This window comes from Mesoplodon bidens, assembly GCF_964165515.1.
Source record: "Mesoplodon bidens genome assembly, chromosome: 3".
Classification (NCBI taxonomy): domain Eukaryota; kingdom Metazoa; phylum Chordata; class Mammalia; order Artiodactyla; family Ziphiidae; genus Mesoplodon; species Mesoplodon bidens.
The window spans coordinates 148,538,419-148,551,228 of NC_138178.1; the positions used below are offsets into that span (position 1 = coordinate 148,538,419).

At 40.7% G+C, this 12,810-nt stretch overlaps 1 protein-coding gene across 1 annotated transcript in view; it reads left to right on the forward strand.

Annotated features, from left to right (window-relative positions):
- Nucleotides 1-12,810, forward strand: part of RGS6 (regulator of G protein signaling 6) — a 574,555-nt gene that overhangs the window by 338,056 nt on the left and 223,689 nt on the right. The gene's annotated exons all lie outside the window — the stretch shown is intronic.

Consider the following 12,810-nt stretch of genomic DNA (forward strand, 5'->3'; position numbering starts at 1 on the left):
TCAGGCCAACAGGATGAAGGCTGAGCCATGACGAGGAGGACAGTGGAATTAACATGGCCGAGGGGGGCCCCTTCTCTTAGAATTATATCCCTATCAGCACACTGGAGGGGAAGGAATTGGTCCTGGTAATAAAATAAACCTTTCATTCCCGGTCCTATGTTCGGTTTACTGACATTTCCCCATCACACTGTTTTAACAGTGCCCTCTACAGGCTGCTTCCAAAACTACAGTGCTCTGCAGGCTTTACTTGCCTCCCTCCACTTGTTTAGAAATTCCTGCTGCGGGATGGGCTGAACCCAGAGCTTTCTTGATATAAAAAATATATTACTAACTTCAGCTTCTTAAGAGCATGAAAATGAACCATCCCATCTGGCTGGAAGGAAGGAGGGACTTTCATCCTTGTAACAGATTTCTCCCAGGATTTCAAAATCTCACCTCCTCCTGAATAGGGGAGAGAGGCCCAGAGCGGTTCTGAAGATGTGACACAGGAACCTTGACACAGGTTGACGGATTGAGAGCATGGTCGCATTTTCTGAACATGTCACTTTGCTGACAGCTCTTAGTCTCCTGTGAAATGCTCTTTCTCATCTTTGAAGCATACTGGTTTTTCTCCGGTGATGTTTTTATTGTAGTTATTTTGCATCTGTCAGAATTTCATCCCTTTTTAACGCATCCTTTGCAAAAAAAAAAAAAAAAAAAAAATCACTCTGGGCTTGTTAGTTTCTTTTACTCCCTCTTAAAGATACTCTAAACAAAACCCTACATACAGTTACAGCAAAGAGGTGTTTTCTTACTAGATATTCACATCAGAACACACACCCCCATCCATCTATTTTAGTTCATTTTAAGCCACTATCATGTAACAAGTTCAAGAAAATTGTGTTTTCATCCCAAATTATTATTCACGATCCCTCTGCCTGTTGAAGATCACTGAGGCAGCGCAGAAAAGTAGTAAAGCAACAGATGAGGCCCCTTTTCAAAAAACTGTGGAACTGGTACACAGCATTCCTCAAATTGTGATTGGGGTGAGACTTTGAAAGTTTCTTCTGATAGGTTAGGGTTTTGCTTCTCTTCTCTCTCTCTCCCCACACCTTAAATAAAAACAGAATCGTGTGTATTCTTATAATCAGTAGGCCTGGTTTATCCTGCCAGAGAATACACTGCTCAGCCTTTCATGGGGGAAAAGGAACTCCTATCGGATCCCAGCATTATGTTGTGTTTTTAAGCAAATGTTGACCAAGTGACCCAAGTACTCATTCAGTTCCAGCACTTGAGTTGTATATTCTGTTCCCAGTAGTAGATTCATTTCATTATTTAGGAGTGTGGATCTAAAGGAAATGAATATCAGACATGGGCTAAGCCAAGGGTTGGTGAACTTTTTCTGTAAAGGGCCAGATAATAAATATTTTCAGCTTGTAGGCCATATGATCTCTTTGTGGCAACTATTCAACTTTGCTATTGTAGCGCAGAAGCAGCCACAAATGGGCATGATTGTGTTCCAATAAACTTACAGAATTAGGTGGCAGCCTGGATTTGGCCCGTGAGCTCTTGTTTGCCGACCCCTGGGCTCAAGCTATGGGAGGGCCGCTACTGACAGACCCAGAGGCTGAGCTTTGTCTGATGGAGCCCAACCAAGGGGGCAAGTGAGACCCAACATCCAACCCACGCTCTGCTTCTCCCCACCTCTGACAGCAAGGGGCTTTTGTTCTAATTTGCACAAAGGCGCCATCTGCTCACAGGCTGTGTCCAACCAGAAGGAACATCCTTCCTAATGTATTAGTCAGGGTTCTCCAGAAAAACAGAACCAATATGATGTATATAAACAGAAAAGATTTATCATAAGGAATTGGCTCACACAATGATAGAAGCTGGCTAGTCCCAAGAGCTGCAGGGTGAGTCAGCAAGCGGGAGATCCAGAAGAGTTGATGGATCACTCCCATCCAAGTCCAAAGGCCTGAGAACCAGGAGAGCTTATGTTTCATTTCTAGCCTGAAGGCCACCAGGCTCAAGACCTAGGAGGAGCCAATGTTTTGTTTTGAGTCTGGAGGCAGGAAAAATTCCCCCTATTCATAGGAGAGTCAGCCCTTTTGTTCTATTCAGGCCTTCAACTTATTGGATGAGGCCCATCCACATTAGGGAGGGCAATCTGCTTTACTCAGTGTACTGACTCAAACATTAATCTCATCCAGAAATACCCTCAAAGACACTTGCAGAATAATGTTTGACCAAATATGTGGGCACTTCATGGCTCACTTCAATTGACACATCAAATTAACCATCACACCTAATTTGCAAAAAGGTGCCAAATGTGGAACAGTAGTGCTGAATACTTTGCTTTGTTTGCTGGGCTTTATTTTCAAAAGTGGGATCTCACTACCTCTGTTTTAGTATCCACATCACTCTTTATAGACACAATTATTGTCCAAACAGTAGACAAGAGGGTGCCATCATTAGGACCATTGGACTGAAAAGATTGGAAACCCATTCAATCCCCCAAGTCAATGGAGGGTCCAAAAAGAATGGGTGGGACAGACAGTATAGCACAGCAAGTTACGTGGCATAGGAGGTGGGAACTGTTTCCTCTCACAGAAATACAAGTGGTCCTCCCATCCTTGCCTCTCTTTATTTTTTCATTCTCTCACCCACTTCTACTTACACAGGGTCTGCCCCGCCCCAGCCCTGGCTCAATGGGTCCTTTCATTTCAGGCATTTGCACTCTTACCTCCAACCAGCCAACTGACCTATTGCTTGTTGTCCCAATGCTAGATTGAAGGGAGAGGGACCTGATTTTCCTGGATTAAGCTTAGGTCACCCTTGGATCTAATTAACTGTTACTGAAATTTCAGGATAAGTTCGCATGATTCAAACATGGCTTCCTTGACCCACACCTAGGGACTGGGAGTAGGTGGTGGGAGCAATTTCAAAGGAGATGTAGACTGGGCAGGTACCCCAGGTAAGGGGAACGCTGAAGAAACTGAGTTCATTTGGTTAGGGATTCCTGTGGTCTGAATATTCGTGTCCTTCCAAAATTCGTATGTTGAAACCTACCCCTCAGGGTCATGGTATCAGGAGGTGGTATTAGAGGCCTTTGGGAGATGATGCCGTCATGAGGGTGGAACCCTTGTGAATGAGACTTAAAAAGCTTGAGAAAGCTCCCTTGTCCCTTCTGCCATGTGAGGCCACAGCAAAAAGATAGCCATCAGTGAACAAGGAAGCGGGCTTTCACCAGACAGCAAATCTGCCGACACCATGATCTTGGACTTCCCAGCCTCCAGAACGGTGAGAAGTAAACTTCTGTTGTTGATTAACTACCCAGTTTATGGTATTCTGTTATAGCAGCCCAAACAGGCTAAGACAGGGATCTTGTTACTGGTTATTGCCAAAACCAGAATCCCTTCCAAAAGTTTCTCCTTGTCCAAAAATTGTGATTTAGGCCACCAAGTTCTATCTTCGAATAGTAGAATATTAAAAGTAGGAGGAAACAAAGCATGCTTTTTCAAATTTTAACATCAGAATCCTTTTCTCAAGATCTTATATGAAACTCCAGTGTATGTAACTGAGAAAGGGGGAGGTGTCTGGTACAACTGGAAACGGAAGATGAAGAGTGGTCCTCATTGTTCATTACCCTCCTTGGCCTCCTGCCTGGCCCAGAGGTGAAACTCCTCCAGGGAGCCAACTTGAAAGCCACTGCTATCACTCTGAAATGAAATAATTTGGGGTAATAATATCTTCTACCAGCTTTTGTGGATAGAAAACACCTTTTCCTTCCAAATTCCCCCACTCTAAACATTTTTTGTTGTATATATATTTAGAATATTTTATAGAGATTAATATAGAATTGGAAGGCTGAATATAATGTTGGTATTGGACATTCTATTGGATCTAAGCAGCCGGGGGGAAGAAAGTAAATAAAAATAAGTGCACGAAGGAAACTGCTATTAGTGTCTGTTTACATGTGAATGAAATAGCACATCAGCTGGGCATATAAACACCTCAATAGAAGTTTTTTCAGTTATTTGTTTAATAGAGGTATATTTACATAAAGTGAAATGCATAGCTTTTAAGAGCACAGTTTGATCTTCTGTTAACAAATGCATAAACTTGTGTAATCCACCACATTATCAAAATATACACTTTTGTTGGCCAGGATGTGGAGAGAAGGGAACTCTTGTACACTTTTGGTGGGAATGTAAATTGGTGCAGCCACTGTGGAAAAGAATGGTGGTTTCTCAAAACAACTAAGGATAGAACTACCATATGATCCAGCAATTCCACTCCTGGGTATATATCCAAAACAAAAACAAAAACAAAAACACTAATTCGAATAGATAATATGCACCCCAGTGTTCATAGCAGCATTATTTACAATAGCCAAGATATGGAAGCAACCTACGTGTCCATCAATAAATGGATGGATAAAGAAGATGTGGTGTATATACACAAAGGAATACTACTTAGCCATAAAAAAAGAAAGAGAGTTTGCCATTTGCAGCAACAAATATTCTTTTGTGTCTGGCTTCTTTCACTTAACATAATATTTTTGAGATTCATCCATGTTCAGCATACATCAATACCTAGTTCCTTTTTATGTCTAAGGAGTGTTCCACTGTGTGAATGAATAAAGTGTGGTTTATTCATTCTCTTGTTGATGAATGCCTGGAATGTTTCTAGTGTCTGGCTTTGAAAAAGCTGCTCTGAAAATTCTTGTTCAAGGCTTTTTGTGGACATATGTCTTCACTTCTCTTGGTTAAATACCTAGGAGCAGAACTGTTGCATCACAGGGGAGATATATGTTTATCTTTTTCAAAAACTGTCAAAGAATTTTCTGAAATGATTCCCCATTTTACACACTCACTAGCAACATTTTTGCCAGTGCTTGATACTATCAGCCTTTTAATTTCTAGTGGGCATATTATAGTATCTCATTGAGGTTTTAATTTGTATTTCTCTGTAACTAATGATGTTGATTGCCTTTTCAAATACTTGCTGGCCATTCATCTATCATTTGTGAAATGTCTTCACTCTACTGGTTCATTCTACTCTGGAGTGCATCCCCTGTGGGTCCCTGCATAATGTGCTGTGTCCCCCTCCCCCAGGCTTTGAGTACATATGTCTAATATGCTGCCATCTAGCCCATCTGTCTGGTGAAGGGCATTGTGTGTTCTGCCACATCCTACTATTGAGGGCAGGGGATCCCTCTCTCACCAGCTGAGTGAATAGGAGATGATTAGAACAATTCCATATTATACATAGAGCAATATCTTATTCTTTTTAACAGCTGCAAAAAGTTCTACAGTACAAATACAAACTTATTTATCTTGTTCAGTATTGGTAGATATTTAGTTTCACTCTTTGGGCAATGCTTTAGTGAATTTTCTTTTTTTCTTTCTTTTTTTTTAACATCATTATTGGAGTAAAATTGCCTTACATTGTTGTGTTAGTTTCTGCTGTATAACAAAGTGGATCAGCTATACGTGTACATATATCCCCATATCCCCTCCCTCTTGCGTCTCCCTCCCACCCGCCCTATCCCACCCCTCTAGGTGGTCACAAAGCACCGAGCTGATCTCCCTGTGCTCTGCAGCTGCTTCCCATTAGCTATCTATTTTACATTTGGTAGTGTATATATGTCCATGCCACTCTCTCACTTCATCCCAGCTTACACTTCACCCTCCCCATGTCCTCAGGTCCATTCTCTAGGTCTGCGTCTTTATTCCTGTCCTGCCCCTAGGTTCGTCAGAACCATTTTTTTTTTTTTAGATTCCATATATATGTGTTAGCATACGGTATTTGTTTTTCTTTTTCTGATTTACTTCACTCTGTGTGACAGACTCTAGGTCCATCCCCCTCACTACAAATAACTCAATTTCATTTCTTTTTATGGTTGAGTAATATTCCATTGTATATATGTGCCACATCTTCTTTATCCATTCATCTATTGATGGACACTTAGGTTGCTTCCATATCCTGGCTATTGTAAATAGAGCTGCAATGAACATTGTGGTACATGACTCTTTTTTTTTTTTTTTTTTTTGCGGTACTAGGGCCTCTCACTGTTGTGGCCTCTCCCGTTGGCAGAGCACAGGCTCCAGACGTGCAGGCTCAGCGGCCATGGCTCACGGGCCTAGCTGCTCTGCGGCATGTGGGATCCTCCCGAACCAGCGCGTGAACCCGTGTACCCTGCATCGGCAGGCAGACTCTCAACCACTGCGCCACCAGGGAAGCCCTTTTTTTTAAAAAAATAAATAAATTTATTTATTTATTTATTTTTGGCTATGTTGGGTCTTCGTTTCTGTGTGAGGGCTTTCTCCAGTTGCAGTGAGCGGGGGCCACTCTTCATCATGTTGCATGGGCCTCTCACTATCCAGCCTCTCTTGCTGTGGAGCACAGGCTCCGGATGTGCAGGCTCAGTAGTTATGGCTCATGGGCCCAGTTGCTCCGTGGCATGTGGATCTTCCCAGACCATGGCTCGAAACTCTGTCCCCTGCATTGGCAGGTGGATGCTCAATGACTGCGCCACCAGGGAAGCCCCACATGACTCTTTTTGAATTATGGTTTTCTCAGGGTATATGCCCAGTAGTGGGTTTGCTGGGTCATATGGCAGCTCTATTTTTAGTTTTTTAAGGAACCTCCATACTGTTCTCAATAGTGGCTGGATCCATTTACATTCCCACCAACAGTGCAAGAGGGTTCCCTTTTCTACACACCCACTCCAGCATTTATTGTTTGTAGATTTTTTGATGATGGCCATTCTGACTAGTGTGAGGTGATACCTCATTGTGGTTTTGATTTGCATTTCTCTAATGATTAGTGATGCTGAGCATCCTTTCATGTGTTTGTTGGCAATCTGTATATCTTCTTTGGAGAAATGTCTATTTAGGTCTTCTGCCCATTTTTGGATTGTGTTGTTTGTTTTTTTTGATATTGAGCTGCATGAGCTACTTGTACATTTTGGTCATTAATCCTTTGTCAGTTGCTTTGTTTGCAAATATTTTCTCCCATTCTGAGGGTTGTCTTTTTGTCTTGTTTATGTTTTCTTTTGCTGTGCAAAAGCTTTTAAGTTTCATTAGGTCCCATTTGTTTATTTTTGTTTTTATTTCCATTTCTCTAGGAGGTGGGTCCAAAAGGATCTTGCTGTGATTTATGTCATAGAGTGTTCTGCCTATGTTTTCCTCTAAAAGTTACCAGAAAACTACTAGAGCTAATAAATGAATTTGGTAAAGTAACAGGATAGAAAATTAAGGCACAGAAATCTCTTGCATTCCTATACACTAACGACGAAAAATCTGAAAGAGAAATTAAGGAAACAGTCCCATTTACCACTGCAGCAAAAAGAACAAAATACCTAGGGGTAAACCTACCTAAGCAGACAAAAGACCTGAATGCAGGAAACTATAAGACACTGATGAAAGAAATTAAAGATGATACAAACAGATGGAGAGATATACCATGTTCTTGGGTTGAAAGAATCAACATTGTGAAAATGACTATACTACCCAAAGCAATCTACAAATGCAATGCAATCCCTTTCAAACTACCAATGGTATTTTTCACAGAACTAGAATAAAAAATTTCACAATTTGTATGGGAACAAAAAAGACCCCGAATAGCCAAAGCAATCTTGAGAAAGGAAAACAGAGCTGGAGGAATCAGGTTCCCTGACTTCAGAGTATACTACAAAGCTAAAGTGATCAAGACGGTATGGTACTGGCACAAAGACAGAAATATAGATCACTGGAACAGGATAGAAAGCCCAGAGATAAACCCATGCACATATGGTCACCTTATCTTTGATAAAGGAGGCAAGCATATGCAATGGGGAAAAAATAACCTCTTCAATAAGTGGTGCTGGGAAAACTGGACAGCTACATGTAAAAGAATGAAATTAGAACACTTCCTAACACCATACACAAAAATAAACTCAAAATGGATTAAAGACCTAAATGTAAAGCCAGACACTTTAGTAAATTTTCTTAAGCAAATGTCATCTCACTTCTGAAGGAGTGAATTCTTAGAAGCTGAAGTATGGGTCAAAGACTATATGCACATTTAAAATTTGGAGACACATAGCCAACTTGCTCTCCATAAAACATATATACCAATTTAGACTGTCATAGGCCACTTCTGAGAACCTGTTACCCACATCCTTGTCAACCAGTATGTCATCAAACTGTCTAATCTTGGCCAAGATGATAAGTGAAAAATGTCAAGTTGCTGTGCTTTTAGTTTATATTCTTCTAATTAGAAGTGAGTGTAAGGATCTTTTCATGTACTTAAGGCTCTTTTATATTTCTGGTCTTTTTCTTACTGACTGAGTGAGCTTTTTCTATATAAAGTAAATTAGCCGTTTTTTCTATAATACGGAGTTGAAAACTTGTCATTTATCATTTGACTTTGTAGATTTTGTTGTCCAGACCTTTATTTTATTTTATGTTGTTAAATTTATTTTCTCGTATGTATTCTGTTTTTTGGATCACACGCAGTGAGGTCTTCTTCACTCTATTGTTGTATAAAGAAATTTTCCTGATGCTTTTATGTGGATTGTAATGGTTTAGTGATTACATTTAAATCTTTGATTCATCTACACTGATGTGAGATATAAGATAAAGATCCACAACTTTTCTTCTTTCGGTTGAATACCTATTTGGGTGTAGTTCATCTTTTCTTGACTAACATGCAATGTCCCCTTTATCAAATTCTAAGAGACGGGTGTGTGTTCTGTTCCATGGATCTGTCTGTCTCTTCATCTAATAATATGAGTATATGTATATTAATACAATTAATGTCTGTTACTATCTGCATTTGTCTTCTTTTTCTTATTCATACTTATTTTGTTTCCCATATGAACTCTAAAATCATCTTGTCTACAAACTCCGTGGAAAAATTCTATTGCTATTTTTGTTGAGATTATTTGAAACATACATTAAATTAAGAACAATTAAATCTTTAAGATGTGGCGTTTCCCCCTCAAAAGATGTGATAGACATTTTATTTCTTTAAAGGTCTTTATGCCCCTGAACAGTGTTTTAAAGTTTAGTTTATGCAGATTTTACACATTTCTCATTACATTTATTCCTAGATATTTATAGTCTTTTCTTCCTTTGGGGTTTTTTAACTAGTTGTAATTTACAAATATTAAGTTTGCTGATTTCCAGGTATGAACTTCCCCTAGGTATCTAATTAAATTTTTTATTACTTATAATAGTTTCCCAGGTATACAGTCATATCCTCTCCAAATAATGATTTTACTTCCTCGCTCTTAGTTTTCATAGTCGTTATTTATTTCCCTTGTCTATTTTGGGTTGTCCTTCAGAAAAACACTGAGTAAAGGAGAAAGGATACCTTTATCTTATTCTTGACTTCAGCTTCTATGGTTTCCCTACACCAAATGTCAACAGAGTAGCCACTATGTTCCAGGCACCAGGATAGAGCAAATCCAGCTGTCATTGAAGACTTAACCCAAACCCACCTTCTTCCAAAGCCCCATTTTGATCATCTCAAGAAAAAGCTGTCTTTGTCCCCTCCAAACTTCCTATTTTCCTCCCCTGTGTCCCTTCCTACTGTTTATCCTGTTTTAGAGTTATTCATGCCCTTGTCTTTTATAGTCCCCTAAAATTCTATCAGCTAGAGAAGGCAGGGTCTTTGACTAACTGCCCAGCTGTGCTCAGAATTCGGCCTTGCACATAGCAAATACTCAACCCTGTGCTGCTTAATTAATTAATTAATATGAAGATCTGCTCAAATAAACTCTAAATATCTGCTCAAATAAAATGGCAGATTCTCATACAGAGCACTTAGCCATGAGTAATAAATGTAAATCCAGCTGACAAAATACACAATACACGTATTCATATTTAGCACATCCACAAAGGGTGCAGGGTTTGCCTTTCAGTTGTTATGAAGGGAATAAAATAGAAAGGAAAAAGCCACTTGCACCTGGAGAGCTGGGAAGTTTTGAACTTTGATCAGTTCTCTAAATCTAGATGAATAATATAAATCATCCAGTCATTTCATGCCTTTTTGGTTTAACCTCAGAATCTTTTTCTCTATAAAGCGTCTCTCACTGGGGATAATAGAGTGAATGACCTCAGTATCAGTGTTTGCTGTCTTTGTAAAGTGCAATTGGTTTTATCTGGTGTGGAATGTCTTTTTGATTTTAAATTCCTATTTTTAGCTTCTCCATATTTTGTGTTATGTGGTCACTCTTACTCTCCACCCCCTCGCACCAGACATCTATCCACACACCCTTTGTAAGTCTCTATAAAAAGGTTTCATGCAGAGCTAGAGTTCTTTTGAGGGACCTGTCATCAGCCTGCTGACACCCATACATCCTCAGGGCCTGAGTGAGGATGGGCACAGGAGCGTGGATGTAGGAGCTTGGATTTCCTGACTCCTCAGGTTATAAGTCGTAATAGGAAGAAAGTGTCTCGAGGCCAGGAACCATGATTTGGTGGCTAGAACCTAGCACACTGGCTGGCACACATTTGACTCTTAATAAATGTGTGCTCAATGAATGAACAACTAAATGGATAGTGAATGAGTGAACACACTTGCGTCTCAACAAGAGATGGATCACAACCCGACATTCACTATAGGCTCTTCTAATTTTTCAATATGATTGAAGTTGGCAGCTTGTATGTTTACACTTGGTTTAGAAAAGTTCTATTAACCTGGTCCTCGTGCAATATGGTTCTATTATTAATTCATGCATTTGAAAGAACACACACACTGGACGCAACAGCAAATCCTTTTAAGCTCTACGCTCTGGTGAAGAGCTTCTTTCTTTCATGCTCGGGAAAAAAAATCACTGGCGGTGATGGCAGCAGACTGGTGCCTCGAATCTCTGCTCACAGCCTGTGGAGGAGAGAGCCCATGATGACAGGTCACCTGTATCGTCATATCTGTGATTGACCAAAACTGTATGATCAGTATTTAACTCAAAGATTGGAGATGTATTCTGGGTATTGCAACTGTTAGTTTGTCCCAGGCTTTATTTTCTGGCAGATCATTCCTTCCTCTCTTCCTTCCCCCCAGCACTGGTGTAAATTGAGTTTTGTGAGAGGACAGCTCCTCCTCTCCTTGCCTCCCCCTCCCTCCCCCTCCACCGGCTCTTCACGCCCTGTCGGTCATCTATTAGTGATGACCCTTCGGCATCTTGTCCACCCCAGGGTTCCCGAAGCCCTTGTGCACTGCTGCGCAGAGACAGGTGCAGGGTCTGGTGGGGGGCCGGGACTGCTGCCCCGAGCATGCCAGGATGCCTTTCTCTTCCTGCTGCTGGAGAGGACGCCTGGCACCAGAGATATAACAGCGGTGGCGGTGGTGGCCAGTGCCCAGGAGGGTTTGTTTCTCTTGTCTGTTCTCTAGGAAGCAGAAGGTTAAACTGTTCATTTTCAGAGACCTCCTGGGTATAAAATCCTGAGCTTTGTCTTTCTGGAGTGGACCAGTTCCTAGGCTCTTGACCTTGACTTCAACACATCATTTGCCTATCCCTTAGAGTGGGTTTCTTTCCTCTCTATTTGGTCAGGACAAAGCTGGCTAATGTGTGCTGTTAGCTTAGTTACTGGGGACAAGCACTGGCAGACAAACACTGGCAGAAAAGCACCAGCAGAAAAGAAACTGATTCTGTTTCCCCCCTTCTTATTCAAACAAATGTTAACAAGATGATTGGGTGAATAATGTCCATGGAGTGGCCTTCCTGCAGCAGATTCTCTGCTTGAGGATTCCTCAGAGAAGGCTGGAGCCCCACTGGACCTGTTCACCTTCACATCTGTATGCATGATTTACACACACCGAGCTCCATCCGCATGTCCACAGCCAGCCTCCCCTAAAGCTTCGCAAGACACAGGCTGCTGCTTTAGAGAATGTTAGAACCAGACCCTCCCAGGGGCTCATCTCACTGGCTTATCCCATCATGATCAGATTTCATATCTGAGAATTCAGAATTCATAGGGCCCAGGGTAATTTTAGGAAAAGACAACCAGATGTCTACTTCCCAGTTCCCAGAAGGTAAAACAGGTGTTATTCTTGATAGAATAATGAAAACAGGACCCTGCTGTGTCCCAGGCATCCAGCAAACTTGACTTAGAATTATTCTACAAAATAAGGGAATGATTTGTTTGCTTACTCTAGCCAAGGAGTGCGGAGAGAAGGGAAAACCATCCTTTTAGTCCTGATCTCCTACAAGGGACCGTGTACTTAAAGCTTTTCCAACCTTGCTCAGGATTGTATCACAAAATGAACAGTTCTTTGCCCCACAAAATATTTTAATGGAAGTAAAACAAGGGATAAGAGCCTCATGTAATACTGGTCTTGCTTATTTCACATCTTCAAAGGCCTTTAATAATCTCTATTATGTGGCTATGTGATTTTTATCACACAACCTCAGACTCTTACATTTTTAAAATAATTCACCAGCAAGAACCAATGTCAGAACTAAATGCTAATAAGATTTGGTCTGAGAGACTACCATGGGAAGATTGTTAATGTTTAATACACTCACATCAAAGTGAGATAATCCTGCTGCCAAAGGTCAAGAGAGCTTTAAAAAAAATAGAAGAGAAAACATGATTGTAGCCATTCTGTTTTTCTCACTCAAATAAATCTAGTATAAATGCATTTCCTGGCACTCTGGCAATGTCCCACGTATTGTTCACGTGGTTTGTCTCTTTCTTCTTCCTCTTTGTTTCTAATGATGATGATGAAAAGCACCCCTGGAATATGCCATGCCTTCCAAGTACTTCTCTCATTGTCACTCCAAAGGACCACTGTTGTGTTTTATTACCATCATTGATATATACAGTTCGTTTGCAT